General features: G+C 42.5%; 1 protein-coding gene across 1 annotated transcript in view; it reads right to left on the bottom strand.

Moving 5' to 3' along the window:
• CASZ1 (castor zinc finger 1) overlaps positions 1-27176 on the bottom strand; it is a 421265-nt gene that overhangs the window by 323934 nt on the left and 70155 nt on the right. The window lies entirely within an intron of this gene.

The following is a 27176-nucleotide window of genomic DNA, read 5'->3' as shown; positions in this document are numbered from 1 at the left end:
CATCTCTGAACGCACAACCCATCGAACCTTGAAGCAGAAGACCACACCGGGTGCCACTCCTGTCAGCTAAGAACAGGAAACTGAGGCTACATTCACACAGGATCACCAAAATTGGACAATAGAAGATTGGAAAAATGTTGCCTGGTCTGATGAGTCTCGATTTCAGCTGCGACATTCAGATGGTAGGGTCAGAATTTGGCTTAAACAATATGAAAGTATGGATCCATCCTGCCTTGTATCAATGGTTCAGGCTGGTGGTGATGGTGTAATGGTGTAAGGGATAGTGACACCAACTGACCGGGAGATTTTGTGTGGAATTATGTGAGGACCACTTAGAGGATCTCAGGTCATGAGACGTACGTCAACACAGAGTGATTGGTAACTATGCATTAGAATGTTCACTAACTTTAGCAAACAAATGCATTATTTTAAAAAAATTACAAAATTTGATTTATTGAAATGCAATTTTTTCACAGCAAACTTGCCTTCTCATGAAGACCACGAAGGGTCGAAATGCGTCAAGGATTTATGTTTTTTTCCGGCATTTGTTGATTCTCAATGATGTGCATTACACTATGTTTGCATCATATGTATTTGTAACAGGAGTCACTTTTGGGCACAGATTGAGCCAGGAGATGGGGTACACATGTTGGATTGTTTTGGTGTGGACAGTGATTTACAGTATATTCCTTAATGCCTGAAAAGAATATTCTATGACTCATTTCTATTATGTATGCTAAATACTGTTTATGTGTGGAATGTACTTGTCGGAGACAGAGCGTCTGTCTGGGGATGTGGATTGGAAGGAGATCATTGTGTGATGGTGTTTTGTTTGTTATACTGTTAATGAAGGAATGTTTAGTAATTAGCCTTAGTGTGTGATTAGGGGGGTGGAGATTTCATTGTCCCTTTGAATACTTCCATGCCTTGTACTGTATATAAGCTGAGAAGAAACCATTAAAGTTGTCTTCATTTTGAAACCAGTAATGGAGCAAGTCTCGTTATTCTGGGATGTCTGATGTCTGTTGGACGGTTGGAGTGTCAGATGAGCTGTCCTGGATGGGATGGAAGGTCATAAGCGGTGGTGACCGTTACAGTATTGATTTCATAGTCCTTTGTACCAGAGCTCATATATTAAATTGTCAATGTCATCCTGATATGGTTGTCATTAATACAATTTCATATTTTTACAAATCGCGATTACTCTTTTTCAAACTCCTGCTGCTGAGAAAACCCCTATTGGGGTACATTTTCCTTTTGATAGGGGATATTTTCTTGGCACACTTTGGGCCCCTTAGTACCAATTGAGCATGGTTCAAATTCCATGGCCTACCCAAGTATTGTTGCTGACCATGTCCATCCCTTTATGACTACAGTATATCCATCTTCTGATGGCTCCTTCCAGCAGGATAATGTACCAGGTCACAAAGCTCCAATCATCTCACCACTGGTTTCTTGAACATGATAATGAGATCACTGTACTCCAATGGCCTCCACAGTCACCAGATCTCAAACCAACAGAGCACCTCGGGAAAACCACATCATGGATGTACAGCCGACAAATCTGAAGCAACTATGTGATGCCATCATGTCACTATGGACCAAAACCTCAGAGGAATGTTTTCAACACCTTGTTAAAACTTACGAAACGAAGAATGAAGGGTAAAGGGGGTCCAACCCGGTACTAGCAAGGTGTACCTAATAAAGTGTCCAGTGAGTGTATATGTCCCATAACAATGTCCATCTGTTTAAAACGCACCAAGAAAAATGTCTGCCATATTAGATCCTCCAGTGCCTCTTGGCCAAGGCCTGAGTTAAAAATAAAAATACAGTGAGGGATGACAATATTCATAATTAGTACAAACCCTCACTGTGATGTATTACTCAATTATAGCCTACACCTAACAATACAGTATCAATTGGCCAACATTTTAAAATCACACAAATGCAATCTATAACAGGATGCAGTTCTGCTTTTTAAAATTTATGATGAATCAAGGTCAGAAACCAGATAGCAATCAAACACTACTGCCACCATAAATGTAAGGCTTTTAGGCCTGCAATAAAATGTAAAATACAAAAAAAGTAACAGTGTCCCCCAACCGAGTTTAAAGTTGACAGACAGCAGTGGATGAGGAGATACAAAATACGACAAATTCTGAACAGCAACACAACAATATTATGCAACCTATGTTGTAGTATTAGTGTTGAACTCCATCCAAAGCCAATATTTAAGTTTTACATAGTACTTGACGCAATAAATCACATGCTGACTAAAAGAGAACCCAATCTGTGAAAGCTGTGCCCAAAAAGGCAGGCAGAAGACAAAATATTTTAATTTTGCACTCGCTTTCTGTATGGAGGTGGCCATCTTGGAGGAGCAGAGCTTTGCTTCCTCATTTGCTATCTGCCCCTCCTGATGACCTGATGATTGGTGGGGTAAGGATGTACCAGCAGGAAAAGCAGAAGTAGGGGAAGCACAGATACACAGAATGAATGAAGCAGCAGCAGCAGCAGCAAGGAGATCCTTGCACTGTAGGTATTCAGATACAGCTTAATCTCCAGCAAGTTAGCAGCGATGCCTTAGATCAGCAGTCTCCAAACTGTGGACAACAGGCCTGATGTGGCCCTTTGCTAGTGTTCATCCAGCCCTTGGGGCACTATTACTCCCACTGACACCAACAGTGCACCAAAATTCCTCCCACTGCACTGTTAAGATAATAGATTCCTTTGAATTTGAACCTATTCACTAAGACTGTATTTATGGGCTGTACAGCCGCACTGTATGTTTGTATGTTGAAATTTTTGTCTCTCCTTCTTGGAGATAAAAAAAAACGTTTCTGTTAAAAAAAAAAAAAAAAAAAATCCTCCCACTTACAACAATGGGCCACTATTCCTCCCACTGACACCAACGATGGACCGCTATTCCTTCCACTGATACTAATGATGGTGCAACTGACCACCAAAGCCTGAGACATTGTTTACTCTCAATGATACCAGTACATTTTGACCCCTCCACTGGCCACAAACAGGCCCTTCTAAAGTCTGAAGGGCAGTAAAATGGCCATTTAATTCGAAAGTTTGGAGACCCATGCCTCAGATGATCTCACACTGCAGATACATAAATAAGAGGCATAAACGTTTGATGATATTTTTTCAGAAGGAAATTAAACCTAAATTTTTTTTTTTCAGGTTACTGCTTAGGCCTAATCAACTGTTCTAGACTTTCCCCTTAAAGCAGGAGTTCACCCATAACATTTTTTTTACCCTTAGATTGATGTTCATTTTGTCTAGGGGAATCGGGTAGTTGTTTTAAAATCGAAGCTGTACTTACCGTTGTAGAGAGCGATCTTCTCCGCCGTTTCCGGGTATGGTCTTCGGGACTGGGCGTTCCTATTTTGATTGACAGTCTTCCGACAGGCTTCCGACGGTCGCATTCATCGCGCCACGAGTAGCCGAACGTCGGTGCGGCTCTATACTGCGCCTGCGCACCGACGTTCGGCTACTTTCTGAAAATCGTGGCGCAATGGATGCGACTGTCGGAAGCCTGTCAATCAAAATAGGAACGCCCAGTCCCGCAGCCCATACCCGGAAGCGGCGGAGAAGATCGCTCTCTACAACGGTAAGTACAGCTTCGATTTTAAAACAACTAGCCGATTCCCTTAGACAAAATGAGCATCAATCTAAGGGTAAAAAATGTTATTTCCGGGTGAACCTCCACTTTAAGACAGCAAATCTTCGCTTTTTGAGCTCCACTATATGTCAAAAGAACAAGAGCAAGAATAGACCACTGTCAGAATCCCCAATTTGGCCTAACCAACTATTAAAAAGTCAATGTAGTGGTGTCATGCTCCCCTGGTTCTCTGTAATGACTGGGAACACCTAATGTAGTTGTGAGAGTGTAAACCAGCCTCGCTCAACCTTTTCAACCTAGAGGAACCCTTGAAAAACCTTTCCAGTCCCAGGGAACCTGTGCTAAAAAGGACTACAGCTCATGATACATTAGTTTAATGATCAGTGGGAAGATTGCTCCTTACACTTGTGGTCATTGGGAAGAATTACCACCTTACAGATAGCTAAAAAGATCAATGGTGTCAATGGGAACTTATCTTAGAGGCAGAAATTGTTACTGGATCAATAAACCCCATGGCTACCCTTGGAGGAACCCTGGCTGAGAAACCCTGGTGTAAACCCTTTACTATGACCCTGTAAAAGACAAAAACTAGGGAGATGTTGCCAGCAGAACCTAGAAGAGATATTATTAGCCATTGGGCTACCTCTGAACCAGCTGACCTTTACACAGTAAGTCAACAATAAATTGTTAGGTGCCACCAGTGGTTTGTAAAGGCAAGCCATATGTTCATCTACGACTGCACATAAGTATGTTATTATAGACTTGGAAATGAAAGAAAAATACTCTAAATCCCCTTTTCATTAGATTTACATGTTATGTACAATGAGGAAAAAAAGAAAATTGGCAAAGCCTCGAGAGGATGGAGCTGGCAGAAATACGAACAAACAAACCAACAAAGAGTTGGAAAAAAGCTTCACAAAACTTGAAATGTTTCCTTGTGCTCAGCCTGGACTGTGTTGCACAAGGCAGGATTGGGTGGAACAGAAATTCCAGGCTGATTTCTTCCCATTTATTTACTATAAATACAGATTAGTAAAAATGAATGCACTTTTTATTATTCCCACGCCCGGTTATTTTTTGAGACACCTGCGCTGTACGGATACTACAAAAGGAAGCACTGCCAGACATGGGAGGCGAAACCAATAGACATACACATAACATGTGAGGAAAAGATATATACGGCAAAAGTCAATAAATAAAAACACAAGAGGGCTTCCAAAAGGCAAATACGTTTAGTACTTTCGAAAGAAAGAATGTTGCCTACACAGTGACCCAATCTGTTCTCCAACAAAATACTTCCAAGAAGGGTAAGAGTAAAAACATAAAGAGGGAACAGGTGAGTTGAGGATACATGGGAAGCAAAAGTTCTAGACTTTGTATTGGAAATCCATACATAGAAGGTTTGATAAAGATCTAAAAATAAATTGGATCCAACAAAACTGTAAGGCCCCGTACACACGACCGAACATGTCTGCTGAAACTGGTCCGCGGGGCCAAATGTGACACCGGAGGGGGGAGGGTTCCGAGTAGCGGAGGTTCTATTTTTGTGTGGACCTCCGCTTTAAGATACCCCCTTGGGGCAGTCATCGCAAAGAACAGGATCTGTTAACTCTTCTGAAGAGTTTTTGTCTTTGACCAAGACACCAGACAGATTTCTGTTGCTTTTGTAAATGTAGACTCAAACATTTCTTTACTTTAGTTCAAAGGAACGGAACCTGCAAATTAATATAGTTTGCATATAAAATTCCTGCCAGTTTTTTTTTTGCATCTCCCATGCGCCTGTCTGGTCCAAGAGACCAGGAACTGTTTGAAAGCTCCTTCACGGTGTCCCATCTACTTGTCACCTGCACGGTGATTACATGTTTTTTCTCAGGGGCAGGCCGGTTTCCGGGGGTGTTTTTGGTTCCTTGAAGTTCCCTCTGTAATTTTTAAGTCTACATAATCTCTGAGACATGGCCTGCACTTAATGTTCTTCTGATGTTCAATGTTCTGTTTTTGGTTGTGTGGTTATCACACCTCTGCTTTGCAAATTTAAAAAGCACCATATTAATGCCCTTTCATTTGATGGTTGAGACATGTAAAGGCTTATTCGCCTGACTGTAGCGACAATGGAGAGAGGATTGTGTGCTCGATGGCTCCAGCTACTGCTGCCTCGTTCTGTCAGTCTTCCAAGTAGCAGGCCACACATGAAGTGCCTGTGGGAATCTGGCTGCAGGACAGACACACTCCATCCTGGAACTTTTAACCGGGGTTTTCCCCAGGTGTAAATTTAAGTTGCTTATAAACAGTTCCTATTACTGGATATACAGTTTCTGTACATTTCATTTTCAATTTTTTTTATTGGGATTAAAGAAAACCTATAAGGCTCACATACATAAGACTCTTATATAAGCATGACTCCAAATGCAACAAGAATCTAATGCCACGTACACACGGTCGTTTTATGTGATGAAAAAAAATGACGTTTTTAAAAACGTCACTTTAATTGACCGTGTGTGGGGGAAAACGTTGTTTTATGTCTTCTAAAAAACGACCAAAAAAAATTGAAGCATGCTTCAATTTTATGTGTCGTTTTTCAAAACGTCAACTTTTACTTCACAGAAATTGACCGTGTTTTTTCATCCGCGCATGCCCAGAAGCTACTTATGAAGCGAGCTTCAATGGAAAAACGTGGTGGAACGTAACCTCGCTTTGCTAGAACATTGTGAGAAAAACGATGGTGTGTAGGCAACTTCGTCTTTGAAAATTGAAGTTTCAAAAACGTCGTTTTTTACTTCACAGAAAATTTCGTTTTTTTTCATCACATAAAGTGATGGTGTGTATGCGGCATAAGGCCCCATGCACACGAGAAGCAAATGCAAAAACATGTAAACTCAAGTTTTTAAAGGCAAAAACGGGCGTTTAAAAACGCCCTTTTTTGCCGCGAATTTCGTGGCGTTTTGCCGCGTTTGCGGCTATCAACGTTCATAACAAAGAAATTGTAGACCAAAGCTTTGAAACGCAAAAACGTTTGCGTCTGAACCCAAAATGTTGCGTCTGAAAAAACGAGCCTAAACCCAACTGCTTTAAAAAACGTGAATGTGTGCATGGACACATAGGATAACATTAAATGTGTTCAGGGGCAGTTGAAAAAAATGCCCAAATGCCTCTGAACTCGAGTTTACCAGCGTCTCGTGTGCATGGGGCCTAAAACATGCACGGGGACTAACATAGAAGTTCCTTGGAAAAACAAATGGTTCAATTACAATGATAACAAGAGCAGAGTGTAGGGTTGACTTTTTACATAGGCAACACAGGCTGTGGCCTTAAGCCTCATACACACGATAGGATTTCCATTGGACTTTTCCGTAGATTTTACTACGAAGGGCGTTATTCGTGAACTTGGTATACATACACACCGTAGAACTTTTACAGCCAACAAACACGTAATAGACGTACTACGTGGTTTTTCTGCTCTTTAACGCCACCCTTTGGGCAACTTCTGCTATTGTTGTCTGATGTTTAGCATTAGTTCTGAGCATGCGTTTTTGTACTTTGGACTTTAGTTCGGATTAGCCGACGTAGGACATTTGTTGCCGGAAAGTTTGCTCACACAGCGAACATTTGTCCGATAAAAAAGCGAAAAAGTTTGTCCGATGGAGCGTACACACGGTTGGATTGTCTGCAAAAACAGGTCCGTTGGAGGTTTGTTGTCAAAAAGTCCAATCGGGTGCACGGGCCTTAAGGAATAAGGGCTACCAAGGAAGGCACACAGCCACCTCCATACCTCCCAAACTTCTGAGGTAGGAAAGAGGTTAGATTGAGAAAAAGACTGGAATGGCATAATCCATTTTTGGTTGATATTATAAAAGTCCACGTATGAGTGGTGGTGTTTGACTCCCTTTGAAAGTATGGGCTGCTGCCTTGCTGGTACAACAATGGTGTTGCTTCAGTGAAAAAGATACTTGAATGGGGAGAGAGGAGCACTCAGTGTCTGGAGTAATGCCACACTTGATGTGAGAATTACAATCTTTTTATTGAACATAAAAAAAAAATGTACAAATCACCCCCTTCTTCAGGGCTGTTGGCATGTTCAAACTGAGAAAGGTGGGCTCCACTGTGGTACCTGGATTTCTTGTAAAAGTAAATTTCGACTCTGTGATGCAGGGGCAGAAATTCCCCCAAAAACACATTGACTTGATTTGTACATTTTTTAAGTTCAAGAAAAGATTGCAATTCCCCCATCAAGTGTGGCATCACGCTAGACCAGTGTTTCTCAATTCCAGTCCTCAGGCCCCCCCAACAGGTCAGGTTTTCAGGATTTCCATTATTTTGCACAGGTGATTTGATCAGTTTCACTGCCTTAGTAATCACCACAGCCTTTTCATCTGAGGGAAATCCTGAAAACCTGACCTGTTGGGGGGGCCTGAGGACTGGAATTGAGAAACACTGCGCTAGACCAAGGGTCTCCAAACTATGGCCCTCCAGTTGTTTAGGAAGTACATTTCCCATCATGCCTAGTCAAGTCTTTGAATGTCAGAGTTTTACAATGCCTCATGGGATGTGTATTTCCGCAACAGCTGGAGGGCCGTAGTTTGGAGATCCCTGCGCTAGACACGAGGCGCTCCTCTCTCCCCATTCCCCAAAGTATAAAGGCCAACGGCCACAGCCCTATCACACCCCTAACAATGTGGACCATGAAGAGTCAATATGCAAAAAAAAAATGATTTAAACAGATTTCACCCACTTGGTGAACTTGGGTGAAAAGTTATTTGCAGTGCAATACTTTTGATAACTACGACATTTTTAATAGAAGTCTATACTTCATGCCAAAAGAGAAAGGACAACGAAGAAAGACAGAGGGACACAATGAGGAAGACTGGAGAGTGTATAATCTGGTAAAACTCTGCATAGAAACCGATGCTGGGGCGATTGCCTCACAGTGCTCAATTATAAGAAATAGAGCAACTCAAAACTTTATTGAAGTCAAATGCAAAGGTGGTCACATAAGTTAAAAATACACAAAGAATCCACCAAAAGTTATCAAGTAAAAAAGGTAAGAAGGCACATAGAGGTTGATTTATGAAATCTGGAGAGTGCAAAATCGGGTGCAGCTCTGCATAGAAACCAATCAGCTTCAAGCTTAATTGAACAAGCTGAGGTTAGAAGCCGATTGGCTACCATACACAGCCGCACCTGATTTTGTACTCTCCAGTTTTAGTAAATCAACCCCAATGTATGTATGTAGGCACACCCCTATTGTACACACGACCGGGTTTTCCGATGGGAAAACTGTGAGGAGAGCTTTTGGCCAGGAATCCCAGCCGTGTGTATGCTCCCTCGCAGTTTTTCTGACGGGAAAACTGCCATACCCGCCGGACAAAAAAAAAAGAACCAGCTCTTTTTTTCCCGCCGGGATTCCCAACTGACTTTTTACCATTAGAAAACCCGGTCGTGTGTAGCAGAAACCGGCCATTTTTGGCAGTTTTCCTGTGGGGAAAAACTCAGATGGAGCATAAACACAGTCGGGATTCCTGAGAAAAAGCTCTCAGAGTTTTTCCAATGGGAAAACCAATCGTCCGTACCGGGGAAAAGTACCGAGCAGGTTCTCGGTTTTCCCCTCTGGATTTCCAATGGACCTTTTCCCATCGGGAATCCCGGTCTTGTGTACTAGGCATTAGAGGATGAGTGAATGATTTATTGCAACTTAGTACTTGTGATAACTATTACATTTGTATTAGAGGTCTATACACCAGGCCAAAAAATGAGGGACAACTAAGAAGGAAGGAAGGACTAAAAAAGGTCCCTTCAAATGAGGGACAGTTGGGCGCTATGCCACCCACACATAATTTTCTTGACGTTCGCACATACTGTATTTCATGTATAATGTAAAACAGGGGTGCCCAACCTTTTGAAGAGCAAGGGCCACTTAAGTAACCGGTCACGGGCCACAATGAGCCGAGCGGGAGGATGGCAGCCCACTCGGCTCTATAGAGCCAACTCTACTCTCAGCACACCAAACTCGCAGGTAATAGAAGTCTATGGCTCAGTGCAGGTAACCCACAGGTGCACTTCTCTGCACCTGTGGATCAGTTTGAAAGCAGCCCAGTAGCCACTGCAGAACAGATATGACCATATATGTTCATATATACACACTGTGATTTTAGTAATAAACTTACCTTTAATAACAGTATTCTATTCTATTCCATCCCAGAGCAGGAGGTCATGGGCTACATAAGAGGGCTCCACTGGCCCCATGTGGCCCCCGGGCCACTGGTTGGGCACCCTTGATGTAAAAGGTTTCCTGTCTGCCACCCAGCCTACCAGTGAAATCTAGCCAGGTCCCCATTGGTATTGTTACTTTGTAGTCAAGAATAAAGCTATATGGACATTTGACGTGATCGTCTGGAGCTCAATCTTTTTTGCTCATTTGGATTTCTCAAGTCCGGTGGCACCTACCTGGTGGAACTGACCCCCCTGCTTTGTATTTTTTAAGCTGCCAAAGTCAAAATTAAAGTAGGCCACCATCATCCATTATTTGAGCTTCAAGCGCTTTTAGCACTTGGTCTCAATCATTAAGGCAGTCTATTAGCTAGATTCACAAAGAGTTAAGCCGGCGTATCAGTAGATACGCCGTCGTAACTCTGAATCTGCGTCGTCGTACATTTAAGTGTATTCTCAAATTGAGATACACTTAAATGTAGCTAAGATACGACTGCCTGCGCCGTCGTATCTTAGCTGTCTAGTTCCGCCGGCCGCTAGGGGGGTGAACGCTGATTTACGCCTAGAATGCATAAATCAGCGAGATACGCTTATTCACGAACATACGCTTGCCCGTCGCAGTAAAGATACGCCGTTTACGTAAGGCGTTTTCAGGCGTAAAGTTAGTCGAACAAAAGAAGTATGGACGTCGTTCCCACGTCGAATTTTGTAAATTTTACGTCGTTTGCGTAAGTCGTCCGTGAATGGGGCTGGATGTAATTTACGTTCACATCGAAACCAATACGTCCTTGCGGCGTACTTTGGAACAATGCACACTGGGATATGTCCACGGACGGCGCATTACGTCGGGTCATGGTTAATTTACATAAAACACGCCCACCTCTTCACAATTTGAATTAGGCGGGCTTACGCCGGCCCATTTATGCTACACCGCCGTAACTTAGGAGGCAAGTGCTTTGTGAATATCGCACTTGCCTCTTACGGTGGCGTAGCGTAAATACGATACGCTACGCCGGCTCAAAATTACGCCGCCCTACGTGAATCCAGCAGTAAATTAATAGGAAAATGGCGATTAGAAGGGCTTAGCCATGAAGGCAGTGAAAGTCAGTCCCCCAGTAGCAAAGTAAAACTAAATCAGGGGGCAAAGTAGAGGATTTTCCGACTTATCATGGTCATATCCGGCATCTTGTGTTATCTGCTTGTAGGCAGGATTTATACTTATAAAAATATTATATGACTCATGTAAAGCCTAGATTTCAATAGCAGCAAATAACCATAATTGTATTTGAAAGAAATGGAGATCCAAAATGAATTGGGTGTAATGGGTGTCCACAAGTTAAGGTGGCAGAAGGTTGTGAAATTCTGCTCCAAATGAATAGGAATCTAGGTCAATGCAGAGACACATGAAAAGCCAGTTTTACTACATATAACCTCACATATATTGGACTCATTTAATTAACATCAGCCAATAGGGATGGAGGTAATAAGCATGGTGCCAATTTATACAGTAAAAAACAGCACAAGATGACAAAAACACCTACAATCCAAGATTGAATCCATGTTTCCAGGTCTATAACAAAAAAAACACACAGCTGCCTGTCCCTCCCCGATCAATAACGCAGAATGGAACTCAGGCAGTAAACATGGCAGCACAAGAAATCAATGAGTCCTGGCATATAGGATCCCTCCAACTTCCAGGGATCAGTAATTTGCAGAAAAATCAATCTACCAAGCTCTCCCAGCGACGTTGAAAGAGACAGTCAAATAGCTGCAGCTCAGCCATATGGCCCAACCTAAAGTAACCTATCCCTGGCCACAATATATCAAACTAATAATGGTGTAAGGACTTCTCTATAAGCCTCCTGACCCTGGGCACAAAGGTCTGAATATCATTATCTTCTCCTCTTACTTTTATTTCTGGGCCTACCTCGAATCTCACTCATCAATCTTTGAGACCCGACCAAAAACAATAGTGAGCTTAGAGGAAGGGGATTCAAGGAACGGCCATTTTAAACAAATCCAAGCAATTTGGGGTCAGGGTTAAAAATGATGTAATTTGTGATTCCCTTAAATCTCCAGGCACAGAACATTTATTTAAAATGGAACGTCACCCAAAAGGGCAAGTTCCGCTTTTCAGTATCCTCTCCCCTCCTCTTCTACTTTTGAACAATTTTTTTTTTGGGGGGGGGGGGGGGGTCAGGTACCTAGTTTTGATAGGTACCCATACCCACTTTTGCTTGGATCACCTAAAGTCATCTAGCACTTTCTTTGGTGAAGTCCCTAGGGCAGTGATGGCGAACCTTGGCACCCCAGATGTTTTGGAACTACATTTCCCATGATGCTCATGCACTCTCCAGAGTAGCTGAGCATCATGGGAAATGTAGTTCCAAAACATCTGGGGTGCCAAGGTTTGCCATCACTGCCCTAGGGAATGCTATACAAGTCAAAGGGTTGGCAAGAACTGGTGTGGTTTACTAACATGTGGGTCAGCAGGACGTAAAGCAAGGCCTACCAAGTGTGCCGTGAGCATGTTTCGTAAATAAGGACACCTTATTACCTTATTGCTGACCTATGGATGTTTCCTGGCCTTTCCAGGCCTTCTCCCGGTATCCTGGGAAATCGGAGGATCCCAAATCTTGGGAGAATTCTGCAGGAGTGACATCTAGCGGGACATGGGATCCTCAGCTTTCCCAGGAGAAGGTCCAGTGATGTCACCCTGGCCTAGGCGATCTCTGTGGACGCCTATGGGAATTTTAACGTTTTTCTTTGAATGTTACTTTTTTTGCTAAATTATTGATATCTTAGATTTTAAAATTGGGAGGAAAGATTATTGCTCTGCTGGGTTATTTTCACCAAGACTCTGGGTGCTTAAAAACGCATCTAGCACTTTCTTTGGTGAAGTCCTTTGGGAAAGCAATATATTTAAAGGGTTGGCAAGGACTGGCATGTTTTACGAACATTTGGGCCAGGCCTATTAAGCACATTTAGTAAATAACACCTTAAAAACACTCAACACAGAAAAGAGATTTTTCTCCTACTGAATAACTAATAACTGCATTTTCTAAATCTATTTTCCTGGAGGTTGCAAGGCTTGTAAAAATAGCTCTTAGCAGGAACTCCAAATTAACCTTTATTGAACAAAAATTTCAAATAATAATAAAAAAAAAAAAAGTTACAGTGAAGTTAAATTATGAAAACTACAGGAAGGAAAACGCGGTGGCGCCGTCATAAATACAAAGCAAATTTAACATTTAAAATTCTACTTGACATAAAAAAAAAAAAAAAATAGAGGGCCGTTTATGGTTATTGGCCAAAACCACCCCCAATACGGTGACAAGATTTTAAAACAACAGTAATATGTAAAAACAGATGTAATACCCATAACAGAAAGGGAACTTTTATTGCAGGTCTATATAAACAGCGCAGTCCCGATATCACTAAGCCCAGTTTATAAAGAAATAAATTCTAGGAGTTAATAAATGTCGGTGTCATTCCTGAATTTTAATCATATACCTTCAAACAAACATCATTTTGAAGATGATGCAATGCTTCTCCCTTACTGATCTTGGAATCGAGTTGTTCCGCTTAGGGATATTACCAATTTAACCCTGTAAGGGATAGAGCCGACTGTCTATTGCATTACAGGCAGATATTTAATGGAGAATGATAGGTGGAAAGTCACGTGCCAAAACTTTTAAGCAAAAAAAAAAGTGATCAGCCTAAAAAGCAAAATGACAAAAGTGACAATTGCGCAGTCATTCGACGTGGCTCCCAAACAAAATTAAGTCCTTTTTTTCCCACAAATAGAGCTTTCTTTTGGTGGTATTTGATCACCTCTGCGGTTTTTATTTTTTGTGCTATAAACAAAAATAGAGCGACCTTTTTAAAAAAAAAAACACAATGTTTTTTACTTTTTGCTATAATAAATATCCACATAAAATATATAACATTTTTTTCCCTCAGTTTAGGTCGATACGTATTCTTCTAAATATTTAAAATAAAAAAAAATCGCAATAAGCGTTTATTGATTGGTTTGCGCAAAAGTTATAGCATCTATAAAATAGGCGATAGTTTTATAGTATTTTTATTAATAGTTATTTTTTACAAGTAATGGCGGCGATCTGCGATTTTTATCGTGACTGCGACATTATGGCGGACACATCGGACACATTTTTGGGACGATTGTCATTTTTACAGCGATCAATGCTATAAAAATGCACTGGCTACTGTGAAAATGACACTGGCAGTGAAGGGGGTTAAACTCTAGGTGGCGCTGTAGGGGTTAAGTGTTCCCGAAGGAGTGATTCTTACTGTAGGGGGGTGTGGCTTGCTGTGACACGTCACTGATAGTGTTCCCGATGACAGGGAACAGACGACGAGTGACATGTCACTAGGCAGAACGGGGAGATGTTGTGTTTACACCAACATCTCCCCGTTCTATCTCTCCATGAGATGATCTCGGGTATGCCCGCTGCGATCGAGAGATCGCGCCCGCAACAACCGCTTCTTAAAGGGGACGTACAGGTACGTATTTTTGCCTGCCCGCGCCATGCTGCAGACATATCTGCGTGTGGCGGGCGGCAAGCGGTTAAAATAGAAATGAAAGGCAAAACTTCTGTGTATGGATAAAAACCATCACATTCCCTATGTTCTCAGCTGCAAAAGAGCTTGGGAAGGGGAAACAGCAGCACACTTAGCTTCACAGTGAAAGGCTGTGCAGGGGCAGTGTGTCAGGGCAAGTCAGATTATTGGAGGAGAGTATACCGTGTTCCCAGCACAGCTAGAGAACTGACCACGCTGCATTCTCCTGCTTAGTGCGGTCAGTTTTTATTAGGAAAGCAGAGGGATTGAAAGGCTCACCAGGGATATCACACCTAAGAAGCAATACAAAGAGAACAGGATATTTCTCATACAAGTACATGTTACAGCAGGCACATATCAGGAATATGAAGTGTTGGGGTAATAAACGCATTAATAGCCTCTTGACCGATTTCTAGAAAAGGTGAACTCCGTAAAGCCATTTTAAACGCGTTGGAGCTGAAGTTACAGAATCTGTGCCAGAAAAACATGAATCTGGAATACTATTGTGTGTTTGTATCCTAGACCCCGGGGGAAAGCCACGTGATCCACGCATTGTGTAAGCACCTTCACAAACGCCAGCCAAAACGTATTTTCCTGCTTATACTGGCAAGATGAATCGCATGCTGGTTTCTTATATTTCTCAAGAATTTGGTGAGGAGGTAAAACCACCCCAGAATTTCCAACCAGCACATAAATTATTCTAACTAAATGGAGAATGTAAGAACAACGCTGTAGGAGGAGCGTAGGCACAAATAACGAGGGGAAATATCACCATGGGAGTCTCTCCTGCAAGCCGGGGGTTAATTTCAGAACCACATCAATATGCACTATGGGCCAGATTCACAGTGGAGATACGACGGCGTATCTCCTGATACTCCGTCGTATCTCTGTTTCTATCTATGCGACTGATTCATAGAATCATTTACGCATAGATAGCCATAAGATCCAACAGGTGTAATTGTTTTACACTGTCGGATCTTAAGATGCAATACCGCGGCCGCCGCTGGGGGGAGTTTGCGTCGTAAACCAGCGTCGGGTATGCAAATTAGGAGTTACGGCGATTCACGACGGATTTTCGCGTTCGCTACGTCGCCGCTAGTCTAGTTTCCCGTCGCAAAGTTAGTCGTCGTTTTAGGTTCCCTAACTTTAGTCAGCAAACGTATTTTGTCTAAAGTATGGCCGACGTTAAAAATGAACGTCGTTTGCGTAAGCCGTCCGGGAATACGGAATTACGCTACGCGCGTCGCCGTTCGAAAAAATTACGTCACTGCGCGGAAAGCACGACGGGAATTCCGAAACGGAGCATGCACAGTAGGTCCAGGGTGGGGGCGCGCCTAATTTAAATGGCACACGCCCATTTGAATTGGCCCGCCTTGCACCGGACGTATTTGCGATACACCGCCGCATGTTTCCAGGTAAGTGCTTTGTGGATCGGGCACTAAAACTGGAAACTTGCGGCGGCGTATCGTAAACGGGTTACGTTACACCGGCGCTCTTCTATGTGAATCTGGCCCTAAGACTGGGATGCCATTAAAGTTCATGTAAAGGCAGGCATCCCAATACTTTTGACAATATAGTGTATCTGCTAAGGGTGATTTTTTAAAAAAAAAATTGCGTCTCAGATCATCCGAACTGACTGTTATCTATACCATAAGTCATTACCTTTCTGACTAATTAACAATACAGATGGCGGAAATCAAGGAGGACAAGAGAAAACAAAACAATGAGATAAAAAAAAAGAAAAAAAAAGAGACAGGAAATGTGTGTGCTACATAAAACGACATAAAGACAAACCTACGAGAAAAACCAAACCTACCAATTTTTACAGAGACAACAAACCCCATCCTTTCAACACTCTGAATACCTCTGATTGTAATCATCAGTGTTTTCATATTACCTCAAGATGCCAAAAGAAAAAAAAAAAAAACACAACACAACATAAATAATAGTGATATTTCATGTGGAAAGAAAAAAATTATGCAATTTGATCTGTTGTGGCACGAAAATGTTTTTCATTGCATTTTTTCAGCCTGATGTCATGAGCTTTATCCCAGCACCGGGCACACGCCCATGCAGCAGGTATTTCTTGTACACAAATAGAGCAAACACACACACAATTAAAAAAACTGAATTGGTAAATATTTAAATTAATTAAGGCTGGCATCGCTCTTTCTTCTTTATTTCAACACAGTGTCTTCCCATTGGCTGCCAGTCCTCGCGTTTGTCAGGTGTGCCTCTAGTTCGGAGCGTGGGTGTGTGTATTTGTGTTCACAGACGGTAGCTTTATATATTTTTTTGTTTTTTTTTCCCCTTTTCACATTTTTATAGTATTGGCGATCTTAAAAGCAGTATACTTTCATAACCAACATACGATGGGGAACACCTGATGACCCTTAGTTTGCTCTGCTGGAGGTCCTTTCAGAACTTACACGATAAAAATCGTCTTTTTCTTCCCTTGAAGCTTTGTTTTATGGATTTGAGATCAAAATTTTGACTATTTTCAGATTAGGGCAGTCTTTCTCAACTTTTTTAACACGGAGGAACCCTTGAAACAACTTTCAGGTTTTATGGAATCCCTGCAAATGTTTACTACTGTGTTTCCCCGAAAATAAGACCTACCCCGAAAATAAGACCCATCGTTATTTTCCAGGAGGGCTACAATATAAGACCTACCTCGAAAATAAGACCCATCGTTATTTTCCAGGAGGGCTACAATATAAGACCTACCTCGAAAATAAGACCCATCGTTATTTTCCAGGAGGGCTACAATATAAGGCCTCATACACACAATAGGTTAACAAGAGGACAGCGGTCTGATGGACTGTTTTCATCGATCAAAACCGATCGTGTGTGGACCCCATAGGTTATTTAACCATCGGTTAAAAAAAAAGCCAACTTGCTTTAAATTTAACCGATGGATTCCTAACCGATAGGTCAAAACCGACCATTGGTTAAAAATCCAGGCATGCTCAGAATCAAGTCGACGCATGCTTGGAAGCATCGAACTTCATTTTTTCAGCACGTCGTTGTGTTTTACGTCACCGCGTTCTGACACAATCGGTTATTTAACCTATGGTGTGTGGGCGCGATGGACCATCAGTCAGCTTCATCGGTTAACCGATGACAACGGTCCTTCAGACCGTTCTCATCGGATGGGCTGATTGTGTGTTCGAGGCTAAAGACCTACCTCGAAAATAAGACCTAGCGTTATTTTCCAGGAGGGCTACAACATAAGACCTACCTCGAAAATAAGACCTAGCGTTATTTTCCCAGGGGGGCTGCAATATAAGCCCTCCCCCGGAAATAAACCCTAGTTTAAAATGCTTGTAGAACCCTATAATTCACTCTATTGCAATAGTATATAATGTACAATGTGTGTATTTCTGTAATATAATTGCGGGGAAGAAAGCTCCGGCGGGTCACAGAAGCGCAGATCGGCGCTATAACGAAGGTATTTGGCACAATTATATTACAGAAACACACACACATGATATATTACTGTAATAGAGTGGATTATAGGATTCTACAAGCATTTTAACTCTGTTCACACTGGGGATTCCTGTCAGGCAGGGAGAGGGAGGGAAGAGAGAAGACAGCACATTACATGGTAAGACCTACCCCGAAAATAAGACCTAGCGTTATTTTCCAGTAGGGCTGCACTATAAGCCCTACCTCGAAAATAAGCCATAGTTTAAAATGCTTGTAAAATCCTATAACCCACTCTATTACAGTAGTATATAATATACAATGTGTGTTTCTGTAATATAATTGCGGGGAAGAGAGCGCCGGAGGGTCACAAAAGCGCAGAACGGAGCTATAAACAAAGGTATTTGGCACAATTATATTACAGAAACACACACATTGTTCATTATATACTGTTATGCCGCGTACACACGATCGGTCAAACCGATGAGAACGGTCTGATGGACCGTTTTCATCGGACCAAACCGATCGTGTGTGTGCGCCATCGGTTATTTATCCATAGGTTAAAAAAAAGCAATCTTGTTTTAAATTTCGATGGATACCTAACCAATAGAACAAAACCGATCGTTAGTAGGCACGTCCATCGGTTAAAAATCCACGCATGCTCAGAATCAAGTCGACGCATGCTTGGAAGCATTGAACTTAGTTTTTTTCAGCACGTCGTTGTGTTTTACGTCACCGCGTTCTGACACGATCGTTTTTTTAACCGATGGTCTGTAGGCGTGACTGACCATCATGGCCATGATTAAGCACTGACCGCAGTGTGAAACGCGTAGTCTGCTATCTCCACTATTTTGCTGTTTTTTAAAATAAAGACAACCTAAGGTTTTTTTGGAAGTGCGGCTGTCCATTCTTCTAGGCTTTACAATTCACAGACAATGCCTTTTGGACAGAAATCAATGGAAAAGTCAAATGGAAGTCCGATCGGGAGTACGAGTCTTAACGGACGCATAGAGTGGGGCTTACGAGCAACCAAGCACTAGAGCCTCCACTGGTCAAGCAGGAGGAGCCAGGAGCGCCCACAGGGCACCCGAGAAAAAGAGGATCGGGGTTGCTCTGTGCAAAACCATTACACAGAGCAGGTAGGACATAATTGTTATTAAAAAAATAACTTTAATTTCACTAAAAAAACAAATAAAAACTTGTTAATAGCTTGCCGATTTGGTTATTCCGATGCCACTCAGATTGGCTACGATTACCAAATTCTGTGTAGTGCCCGACTATAAGGATAGATCCCAGTAGAGTTGCTGGTATGAATCAGTAGCTGAATGTTCTTTCACAATCAGAGCACTTAATATTTCTGTCAACAGATTTCAACATAGACCATCACACACATAACTCAGGAGCAGGACACCCACAACAGCAGTGAGTGTTACTACGGGGCAACAATGGCGATCAGCAACTGTACTTTTATTTCCGCTGAGTGGGGGAGCCTATGAACCTTTCCATCCTCTCTAATTTCTATAAAGCTTCTTTAGGCTGCAGGTCTTGTAGGATGTGCATATCAAATAAATCACTAAAATGTATATGTTAAATCACATAAATGTTGGGGAAACAGACTTTAACGCTTTCCCACTGAGCGCACGCAGATATGCGTCCTCGGCTTTCAGGGGTTATATCGGGATGATGCCCGCAGCAGCAGGCATCATCTCGTTACCGTTGTTTAGAGCCGGTGATCTGTTGATATGGTTCCGGCTATCGAGATGGTTCCTGTAAGGACTGCGCAGGTGCAATCCTTGCTGACGGAAATCACCGAACCTCCAGGGCGACGTGGACTTTGAGGTACGCTCGCTCGGCCTCCTGGCTCTTTTAACATCCTCCAATCCACGGGGATGTTAAGGAATGAGCCTGGATGCCGGCCGAGGTTCGGAGATTTCCGTCGGCAAGGATTGCGCCTGCGTAGTCCTTACAGGAACCATCTCGATAGATGAACCATACCGTCAAGTCACCGGCGATTGGCTATCCAGGCATAACATCCGATGCGGCTAAAAGCCGCTTGGTTGTTAAGCCGGGAGACCGATCCACCACCTCCAGTGTCTCGCCCCATAATCGGCTTCGATTCAGTCTCTGCAATGTAAACACGGAAGCGGCGTCATGACGTCACTTCCAGGTTACTCGGCTGCCAATGGCGCCGGATTTAAAAAAAATACATAAAGAGTACCTGTAACCACCTATTACTGTGACAAGGGATGTTTACATTCTTTGTGACAACAATAAAAGTGATCAATTTTTATTTATTTTTTTAAACACAATTTAATATTATTAAAATAAATAAAAGAAATAAGAAAAATAAATAAAAACATTAAACATTAACATTAAAGCGCCCCCCTCCCCGGCGAGCTTGCGCAACAAGGAAAACGCATACGCAAGTCGCGCCTGTATATGTAAACGGTGTTCAAATCACACATGTGAGGTATCGCCACGCTCGTCAGAGCGAGAGCAATAATTCTAGCACTAGACCTCTAACTCTAACCTGGTAACCGCAAAAAAAAATTTAAAGCGTCGCCTATGGAGATTTTTAGGTACCACAGTTTGTCGCCATTCCAGTGCGTGCGATTATAAAAGCGTAACATGTTTGGTATCTATTTACTCGGCGCAACATCATCTTTCACATTATACAAAAAAATTGGGATAACTTTACCGTTTCATTTTCTTAAAATTAAATTTTTACCAAAAAGTTGCGTTTAAAACACCACTGCACAAATACCGCCATTTTATTCTCTAGATTCTCTGCTAATATATAGCATGTTTGGGGGTTCTAAGTAATTTTCTAGCAGAAAATACGGATTTTTAACTTGTAAACACCAAATGTCAGAAACAGGCTTAGCCATGAAAGGGTTAAGGTTCAGTTGACAATATTACTTCCGTTTCAAGTCAAATCAAAGTTTGTTCAGCGGCTCGTGTCGAATCGCCCAAAATTTGAGCTGCAAAAATATACTTATTATCTGAGAAATTCTATGCATAAAAGTCACATATGTTTCCTCCTTTTTTTTGTTGTCTGGATACCCTTTTTCTTGTTTTTGTCCTGTGCCCTGCGTGGTGGCTTGTCTTAATATGGTTAAAATATAAAAAACATTATCTTTAAATAAAATCTGATAAAAAAATAACGAAATTTGAGCTGTGTGTGACCAGTTTTAGGCCTCATGCACATGGGTTTCGAAGTCGCACGCCGGCGTAGGTTGAAGTGGGTGTGAACCCATGCAAATGAGGCGTGACCCCATGCAAACAATGGGCCGAGCGCCAGACAGGTACGTATCACGAACTGAGCATGCGCCGTGACGTGGACGCATGCACAGCACCCCCCTGCGCCTGCTCACAACCACGCCGGCACAACTGCCTAAGCTACGCCGGATCACTGCGTACGCCGTGAACATAACGTACGCCCAGCCAACGCACAATACGCCGGCTTGTTCCCTGGTGCCGACCTGTGCATGTCTGTTACTGGGTTGCACCTCCTTTATGGGGAATAACTTTACGCCGGACGTACAACTTACGCGCTGGGCACACGCACGTTCGTGAATCGCCGTATTTCCCTCATTTGCATGTTTGAATGGCTAATCAATGGGAGCAGCCCCATGCGTCCAGCCTAAATGTGCGCCCACCCTACGCCGGCGTGTGCAAGCTACGTCGGCGGGGTGTAGCCTGTTTTTAGGCGCATATTAGTTTGTGGGTCTGGCGCACACATACGCCGGTGCACATTTGCACTTACGTCGGCGTAACGTGTTATACGTCGGCGTAAGTGCTTTGTGAATCTGGACCTTTATATATAAAAATTCTTAATGTACAATACTATTAGAGTATGATCCCAGGTGTACTTCATACGGAGAGGCGGGGGCTCCCTCCATTCTGGATCGATGACAGCGGAGCCACCCAACTCGCAGGCGGAAGCTGCTGCAGGTAATCCGGCCCGTTTGTGTGCTGCCCTTCCAGCTACCTATCTATTTTATTTAATAGTTGGATGAGTTTCTGAGCTGCTTTGCCAAAAACAATCAACTCTAGGGAACGAAGGAACATAAAATGCAGAGGGTGTGTCACCATGGAGAGGCCCCGTCACCATGGAAACCGCCACCTTTTTGCATTCGCCCAGGTGAAACGAGAAGCTTTCAGGGCAGCTGGTAAATTCAAACAGTAAATAAGCTGCAATTCAGTTATTAATTAAACACACACAGCCTAGTACCGACTCTCACAGAACACACAAAACATTTCTTCAAGTCACACCAAACTAATGATTAACCGCTTTCTTCCCAATACCTGCTCCGTGCGTCTCGTATGGCGATCGGGGAAAACTCCCCGCTGACCTTCAGAAAAATATTCATAAAAGGATTTATTTTCAGGGAAGGAAACAAGTCAGTAATGACAATTTTATAAAAAAACAAAAACAAAAACAAAATAACTTTTTTCTTTTTTTAACCAGGATCCCAATACGAAAGATAAGACTTTACCTAAGACGTCGGATAAAATAAAAAAACAACAGCAACAAAAAAAAGAAAAGAAAAATGCTGCATGTTTTTTTTGTTTAATAAAAAAAATTATTGTGTTATTTTTTTCTTTATAACGTTTTAATTACAGTAAAAATAATTAAAAAAATATGTTTTAAAAAAAAATTTGACTCCTGTAATTTGTACATAAAGTGAATATTACTTATCACCTTAAAGTGGAGGTTCACCCGGAAATGTTAATTTTTAACATTAGATTGATGCTCATTTTGTGAAGGGGAATCGAGTAGTTTTTTTTTTAAAAACGAAGTAGTACTTACCGTTTTAGAGAGCGATCTTCTCCGCCGCTTCCGGGTATGGGCTGCGGGACTGGGCGTTCCTATTTGATTGACAGGCTTCCGACGGTCGCATACATTGCGTCACGATTTTCTGAAAGTAGCCGAACGTCGGTGCGCAGGCGCCGTATAGAGCCGCACCGACGTTCGGCTTCTTTCGGCTACTCGTGATGCGATGTATGTGACCGTCGGAAGCCTGTCAATCAAATAGGAACGCCCAGTCCCGAAGACCATACCCGGAAGCGGCGGAGAAGATCGCTCTCTAAAAACGGTAGGTCCCCATTCACACCTAGGCGTTTTTTCGCCTGTAGTGTGACGCCGCTGCCGCCAGAGGGCTGGAAACACATTGCCCTCTATGGAGATGGTTCACATTTCCACGCCGAACGCTGGACGCCTGTCGCCTGAAAAAAGGTCCCGGACCTTTTTTTCAGGCGGCTTTCGGCATTCGGGGACCATATCCATAGAGGGGCACATCCTAGGGGCACATCTAGGCAGACAATCGCGGTGTTTTGTCGCCGCAAATCGCGGTACAAAACGCCGCTATTGGCCGCCGCAATTCGCGGGACAAAACGCTGCGATTTCGTCCGCCTAGATGTGAATGGAGCCTAAGTACTGCTTCGTTTTTAAAAATGAGCATCAATCTAATGTTAAAAAAAAATTTTCGGGTGAACTCCCGCTTTAATACCGCTTATTATATTTTTATGCCGCAAAGGTTTGATAAATTCTATTCTAAAATTCACAGATCTTTCTTCTGATTTAAAGCCTGAATTCAGCTTTGCTACCACTGTAAATAATTTGTTTAGGCCAGACTGGCCCAAACAAATTATTTCCTTTACTAATTGCTTCCTCTGTCAGCGCTTTATAAACGATATTTTAGCATCAGCTACATCCAATATAGAGCAGTGGCCATGTGACCATATTAGGCCAAAGACATCCAAACTAGTGTGATGATAAACCCTCAGGGGCGGGACAATGACAGCCTGGGCTAACAGGAAGTGGAATGAATGAGGCTGGCATTCAACTCGGAAGAGCAGCGCCATCTAGTGGAAGAAAGGCCTTTCTGTGGATTTGAATGCCCTACTGAGTAAAGCAAGAGCTGCTTTTTTATTTAATTCTTTTTTTTTTTTTATTATTTAATTCCATTACTGGAATACATTTTTTTTTAAATATAGTTCTGCTTGAAATTCTCAATCATTTCTTTGTATTATAAAGAATCCATCTAAGAAGTGACAACAGTGTGTTGATCTGTGGCTACTGGCTACATAACCTGGCCAGGACTGGGAAACTCAGATGAGAGCTTTTCCTTGAGAAACAAACTTTTCTCCCCAAAAAGGGCAGTTTTCCTGATGGGAAAAAAGAGAGCTGGTTCTCTTTTGTTTGCCGGCTAATTCCGGCAGTTTTCCCGTCGGAAAAACTGCGATTGAGCATACAAAACCGGAATTCCCGGCCAAAAGCTATCCTTGCAGTTTTCCCGTCGGAAAACCCGGTTGTGTGTACGGGGCATTACCGATTAATCAAAAAACGTTATTATGTCACCAACTTGCACACGATGAACCTTATTAAAAGGGGAGTTCCACCCACAATTTCACTTTTTAAATATAAATACCCCTGTAATACACAATCTTAATGTAGTCTAGTAAAGTTAGTCTGTAAACTAAGGTCTGTTTTGTTAGGTTGTTACAGCATTTAGATAGTTTATAATCTAGAAATAGACCGTGGCCATCTTAAGTGTGGGCATCATGAAGCCAGACTGTATGACTTCCTGGATTTCAGCTTTGCATATCTCGCACACGCTCAGTGTTGCACAAGCAATGTAATAGGTTTCAGTCAGGTTTGCAAGGACTACTGGGAAACATGATGCCTATCCCAGAAACCCTTGCAAATAGCCATGTGACCTTATTAGCCTAGGCTAATAAGGAGGAGGAAGTAATGAAGGACTACAAAATAAAGGTATTTACAAGCAACAAAATAAATAAAAATTGTCCATTCTGAACACTATGAGATTAGAGCATGCAGCACAGACAAACATAAAAAAATGGGTGGAACTCCACTTTAAAAAAAAAAAAGACCCCCCCCCCAATCTATTATTGTAAATATGATACATGACTGCAGGGCAGAGCAAGTGGTGGTGCATTATGTATTTTGTTAGGGGGCATGTACTGCCTGGTACATAAGTTGTGCCAGTTACTATATTTTTTTTTCTTGGACTTTGAATGACAAACATACGTGACTAGCATTAGATGGGGCTTGAGAGCATTCTTTGAAATCTTTTATAAGAAAACAGTGAATTCCTCTCAACCAGCAATTGACTTTATGACCTGACTGACAAAGCAAAACACATAAAATGGTGTACCGGCAATGACAGGGCACGTCCATTCTCGGTTTAGTTCCAGGCATTATTACAGCCCATTCAATTCTGTTATGATTCAACACAATATTAAGTAGGGAAGGGCAGTTTTTGAAGTCATCTGTACATCAAACTAAGGCGGGCACGTTTATTTAATTTTTTATATAATAATCCCTTACATCTTTTGTCTTGTCTCTATATCAGTGCATTCAATAGATGGGCACAATTGGCTCTTGTGCCCATTAGAAGGAACACAATTGTGAATACCAAAAAAAAGAAAAAAGGACAACCGCTGCACCTTTCCATTAGTCTTGTACATCTTTCTTATTTCAGGAATGGATTTTGCATTAAATTTCTCAACCTCTGTGAGAATACGATATAAGATTGGCCTCTACAGGATACACATGGTGCAGAATTAGTTAAAAGTACCATCATCCAGGATTTTAAGTTGAATAAAGGTTGGAATTTGGGTCCCAAACCAAAAACCAGGGAGATTGTGGGCGATTGGACTATTGCGGTACGATAAGCAAATATAAAGAATGCACATGTAAAGCAAAATACAATTTGTATTAATATTAATGTAAAACAATAAAATACAAATAAACATGTAATTAAAAAAGTGACACTCCATGTGTATCACCACAGTAATCGACCCCTAGGAGGGGGAAGGTCATAGTGGGAGTAGAGGTCACTAAGGGTTTCTCTACTAGTTTCGCAGACATTGCCGCTTCTTCAGGAGAAAAGTCTACGACCCCCACCATCCGCGGGGGCAGGAGTGACCAGATGAGGTCTCCCGCGGCGACCAGCGGGGGATGGACTTAAGATCTGTACTGGTAAGTAACAGGAATAGGGGGTCCCCGGGAAGGGGACCCAGCCGGAACCGGTGCTGTAACAACATGGTGGTTGAAGGCAGCATAGGGCACTGCTTAGTGCATAGATAAAGAGCACAAACAATTGCACCTGAGACTGGAGATTATAGCCAGGGTAACTGGGCACTCGGTAAAGTGGCAGCAATCCGGGACCCGGCGTCCGTCGGATTCTCCATGAGAATACATTTGGGATGATTTTTTTAAAGCATCTGGAATACGAATTATCTGTTGTGACCCAATCAGTTAAATGTAGCAAACAAGTAATGGAATGAGATAGATCAGTCTATCTCATCCAGGATTCCATGGAACCCTAGGGTTCCTCTAGAGCAGGGGGTCTCCAAACTTTCTGAGCAAAGGGCCAGTTTTCTGTCCTTTACACTTTGAGAGGGCTGGACTGTGGCCAGTGGAAGTAGAAAATGCCCCCCATGTGTCAATGTGGGTAAAGAATGCCCGATCATTGATATTAGTGGGAGTGTTGGTATTAGAGGAAGAAATAGAGCCCCATCATTGGCGTCTTTGGGAGGAATTGGGCCCCCTCATTAGTGTTAGTGAGAGGAATAGTACCCCATTGTTGGTATCAGGGCAAGGAATTGTGCCTCATCATTGGTGTCAATGGGAAGAATAGGGCCCTATTGTTGGTGTAGAAGAAATAGTGCCCAATTAATAGTGCCTTATATATCAGTGGGGGATTAGGGTCTCAAGGGCCTGATAAAGGCAAGCAAAGGGCCACATCTGGCCCCCAGGCCGCAGTTTGGAGACTACTGCTCTAGAGCAGTGGTCTCACTGTCCTCAGGGCCCACTAACAGGCCAGGTTTTACGTATTACCATGGGGAGATGCAGACTAGACTACTGCAATCACTGAGGAGCAAATGAGATCACCTGTGATGTATTTCAGTTATCTTGCAAACCTGGCCTTTTAGTGGGCCCTGAGGACAGGGTTGATGACCACTGATCTAGAAGTCTTTCTCAAACATTTTTTAACACAGAGGAACCCTTGAAATAACTTTCAGGTCTCAGGGAACCCCTACTTAAAGAGGAAGAAAACCCTGACGGGTTTTACTTCCTCTTCGTTTCCCTGCAAAGGTAAAGCATAATGGGCTACTATGCGTCGCATAGTAGCCCATTATATGACAATTACCTGCAGGAGAAGCTTGCGATGTCCCCGTCTTACTCGCTGGCAGCGAGCATCCATTCTTCACCCCTCTTCCTTCCGAGGCCGCAAACTCTTGCTCTGTGACTGGCCGGAGTAGCGTGACATCAGTGAGCGCGGGAGCCGCTTGAAACGGTACA

The sequence above is a fragment of the Rana temporaria genome, chromosome 10, assembly GCF_905171775.1.
Source record: "Rana temporaria chromosome 10, aRanTem1.1, whole genome shotgun sequence".
NCBI lineage: Eukaryota > Metazoa > Chordata > Amphibia > Anura > Ranidae > Rana > Rana temporaria.
This window is presented reverse-complemented; position numbering and strand designations above follow the sequence as displayed.